The sequence below is a fragment of the Vombatus ursinus genome, unplaced genomic scaffold, assembly GCF_900497805.2.
Source record: "Vombatus ursinus unplaced genomic scaffold, bare-nosed wombat genome assembly UNPS02014777.1, whole genome shotgun sequence".
NCBI classification, from domain to species: Eukaryota; Metazoa; Chordata; class Mammalia; order Diprotodontia; family Vombatidae; genus Vombatus; species Vombatus ursinus.
The window spans coordinates 2,881,289-2,886,020 of NW_020954555.1; positions in this window are offsets into that span (position 1 = coordinate 2,881,289).

Genomic DNA, 4,732 nt, shown 5'->3' on the forward strand with positions numbered 1-4,732 from the left:
GTGTACATATCAGCTAGGTTGCATAGTGGATAGAGTGTCAAACCTGGAATCAGGATGATCCTTCTTCCTGAGTTCAAATATGGCCTCAGATACCTACTAGCTGTGTGACCTTGGGCTTGATGCTTTTTGCCTCAGTTTCCTCATCTGTAAAAATGAGCTGGAGGAGGAAATGGCAAACCACTCCAGTATCTTTGCTAAGAAAACCCCAAATGGGGTCACAAGGAGTCAGACACGACTGAAAAACAATTGAACAACAGCATAAACATACAAATGTATATGTATATAAGCACATATATGTACTTTTAAGGTTTACTGTACATATGTCATCTCATTTTCTCACAATCTTGTGAAGGTATGTCAATTATTATCCCCATTATGCTAACAACTTGGTCTCTGTTTATGTGTGGTTCTCAAAGTATGGTTTGGGGGTCCCCAACATCCTTTCAGGGAGGTTGCAAAGTCATAACTATTTTGATAATAATACTAAGACATTTTAATTTCTAATAGGATAAATATTGATAGATAGCTCACATGAAGACAAATTGGGCGGGGTAGGGTCCTTAATAATTTCTAAGAATGTAAAGGGGTCTTGAGATCAAAAAGTTTGAGAACTACTGCACATAAATGGTTAGCATATAGGTGACCAGCAGGGTGAACAATAGATTTGCGAAGAAGGAAATTTGACCTCATAGATATCACTGAGACTTGGTGGGATGAAAGCCACGATTATTCAAAAAGTACAGAACTAGTAAAAGGACCAGTGTGTGTGTGTGTGTGTGTGTGTGTGTGTGTGTGTGTGTGTGTGTGTGTGTATGCTTGTGCATATGCATGAGCAAGCACTAGAATACATTAAGAAGATATATTCAAGGGGCAGCTAGGTGGCGCAGTGGATAGAGCACCAGTACTGGAGTCAGGAGGACCTGAGTTCAAATCTGGCCTCAGACACATAACACTTACTAGCTGTGTGACCCTGGGCAAGTCACTTAACCCCATTACCTGCCCATCCCTTCAAAAAAAAAAAGATATATTCATAACAGAAAATACAAGAACCAGAGTGGGGAAGCATGGTGAAAAACAATTAGGTGAGGATCATTGGAGACAAAAACAGAACTGATACAGTCAGGGGAGTATGCTACAGACCACCTAGACAGAAATAGGAAAAAAATGAGGCATTTCAGAAACAGACCCCAAGCCTGACATAGAAGCATGACATAGAAATGATGGGATAACCTTGATTATCCCAGTATCTGGCTGGAACTCTCTTTCTGCTAAAAACAGGGCAGTTCATATTTCTTGACTTGCCCAATGATAATTTCACTCTTTAAAAGGTGGAGGAACCAACCAGGAGAACTATTCTGTATCTGATTCTCACCAACAAGGAGCTGCTGAGATGAAATGATGGAGAACTAGGAGCAAAGTAGCCACTCAAACCTGGAACTTGCAGCTGATTTTTATGGCTATGAGATTTATTAAAAACACAATAAAGTTTAAAAAAAGGAAGAAAGAAACCATTAACCCTACAGAAGTGGCCAATCTTGATCACCTCCCTAAAACTTTTGAACATCCTCACCATTCCTAGGGGTAGGGAAGAAGAATTAAGGGGAAGGAATTGAATGTCTGGGACCTTGGAGTTGAAACTGAGAGGTGAGAACAGCATTGAGAAGAAAGTCTTTGTTCCTGCTCCCTACTTGCCCACCAATCCTCCTGGCTCTCCACAAATGAGTGGGCTGTCCCTGGCACTTTGGACTTTGCCTGGACAGACCTCAGCTCTGCAGTGACCCTCCCAGTCACTGCAGACAGTGCCATAGCAGTGGCAGAAATAGTATCAGCTGACAGTCATATTCCACTACCAGCATTTCTCCACCTCTCCTTCTCTTGGCTTTCTGGAACCAGAACCAGCACCCAAATGAGAAAGAATGGAAGATTGGTCACAAAGAAAGAGTCAGATGCAAAGGTAGATAGGAACTCTTTCTCAAAGGGGACGTCTTCATGCAAATCAGTCAAGGAGAAAGGGCTGAGCCCTGGGAAAGCACACTGTGTCTCACCCTGTCTTCCACCTCACCCTTTCTCCTGACCCCTCGTACAGCTTCATTTAGTTCCTGAATTCATGCTTTGCTGGCCTTGCTTTCTGGATGGCCTGCGGGCTCAGTTTCCCCTTTGGCAAGTCTCAGGGTCCCTCAAACTTCCACAGAGATGAAACCCTTTGCAAGCCCAGCTGCATTTCTAAAAACTGGAAACAAGGGAAAATAACGAAGAATGAATACTAAAAGGTGGCACTGTCTCATAAGAATAGTTTTTAAAATGCTGAAGTTCAAGACAGTTGACAAAAAGGTATTGGGCTTTGCTTTTAAAGTCTTATTGGGGGAAAAGAGGAGGTTCACAGAATGGACAGGACTACATGTCATCTATGTTTTTATCCAAGTTACTGAGGAAATTTTAAACAGCATCTTTGGGATACTCCATTAGAGACCTCCCAAGCTGACATCCCAGTTTTAGGCTCTTAGATCTGGAAGGAACCTTAAAAGTCATCTAGTCTTGTACGGATGAGAGATCCAAGGCCCGGGGAGGCTGAGAGACTTGCCCAAGGTCATACAGGTAATATCATCGGTAGGATTTAAACCTGGATCCTCTGACTTCCCACAGCTAGGTGATGCCATCGTGGAGACAGTGCTAGGCCTGGAGTCAGGAAGACTCATCTTCCTGAGTTCAAATCCATCCCTAGACACTTACTAGTTATGTGACCCTGGGCAAGTCACTTACCCCTGTTTGCCTCAGTTTTCTCATCTGTAAAATGAGCTGGAGAAGGAAATGGAAAACCACTCCAGTATTTCCGCCAAGAAAATCCCAAATGGGGTCATGGAGAGTCAGACACGACTGAAAAATGACTGAAAAACAACAAAGTTTTGACTTTAAGTCCAACAGTCTTATCTTAAGTATACCAATGTACTTAACACTCCATTCTGCTGTCTGCCTCTGATTGCTGTGGAATATCCTTTGTCAGGCCCCTGATGGGGAGGGTGAGGACTTGGGGGGAGGAGAGCACTGGAGGAGGGGATGTAGGGCTAGAAGACAGAGAAAGGGAAGGTGAGTTAGAGGATATGGGATACACAAAAAGGATCGTCAAGGGGACGGAGCCAGCCAGGGGTGAGAGGATGGGACCAGATAATCTCAAAAAGGCTCTATCTGTTTTAAACTCTTAGGAGTTTAACATCAATGCTTTTCTTCCCAATCTGCTCTGGTTTGTCCTTTGCTTGATTGGGGCCTATCCAGGGCAAAGCCACTGCTGCCACCTGGTGGTAGCATTAACACATAGCATAAAGTACCAAGGGATTATTGGGAGCCTGACAACAGGGGAGTCTGGACTTGAAGGAACAAGATTATCTTTTAGGTAAAAGAATAAGGAGGATTTTTAAAGTGCTAGAAGCCCATGGCCATGGAGATATATTCTGTTCTGGATTTTTTTTTTTGTTTGTTTGTTTGTTTTGGCTAGGCAATGGGGTTAAGTGACTTGCCCAGGGTCACACAGCTAGTAAGTGTTATGTGTCTGAGGTCGGATTTGAACTCAGGTCCTCCTGACTCCAAGGCCGGTGCTCTATTCACTGCGCCACCTAGCTACCCCTTTGGGGATGTATTCTGGTTTGTGGCTGGTGGCCAAGAAGTTATCCACCAAAAAAAATGTAATAAGAAGAATATCATTTATACAGTGCTTTAAGGTTTGCAAAGCACTTTGGGTAGGTTAACTCATTTGCTCATCACAACAACCCTGTGAGGTAGGTGTTATTATTAATCTCATGTTACAGATGAGGAAACTGAGGCACAGAGAATTTAAGTCACAGAGTCACACAGTTAAGTAAATATCTGAGTCGGGATTCAAATGCCGTCTCTCCTGATTCCAAGCCCTGTATGCTATCCACTGCACCACTTAGCTGCCTAACCAGTTCATTTATAGACTGTTACAGGTAGAAGGAACTTTAAAATATAGAATATTAAAACTGGAAAGGACCTTAAAAGTTTGTGAATGTTCAGCTTTGGAAGAAACAGAGTGTAAAATCACAAACTGTCAGAGTTGGAAGGAATTTCAAAGGAAATCTTGCTTGAATTATTTCTCAAAAAGAATCTCTTCTACTACATCCTGACAAAGGATCATATATCTTTTATTTGAATACCTTCTCTGATAAAGAAACTACTATCTATCAAGCTAAACCATTCCACCTTAGTTTTTTAAATAGTATTTTATTTTTTTCCAATTACATGTAAAGATAATTTTTAAAATTCATTAAAATTTTTTTTGAGTTTCAATTTTTCTCCCTCCTTCTCCCCCCCCAACTCAGTAAGCAATTTGATATCGATTATCCATGTGCAGTCATGCAAAACATATTTCCATGTTAAGTCATGTTCTGAAAGAAAACACAAGACCCAAAAAATACAAGAAAAATAAAGAAAGTAAAGAAAAAGTGTGCTTTGATCTGCATTTAAACTCCATCAGTTCTTTCTCTGAATGTGGATAGCACATTTCATTGTGAGTCCTTTGGAACTGTCTTGGATCATTGTGTTGCTGAGAAGATCTAAATCATTCATAGTTGATCATTATACAATGTTTGTTACTTGTGTGCAATGTTTTCCTGGTTCTGCTCATTTTACTTTGCACCAGTTCATATATGTATTTCCAGGTTTTTCCAAGAACATCCTGCTCATCATTTCTTATAGCACAATAGTATTCCATTACATTCAT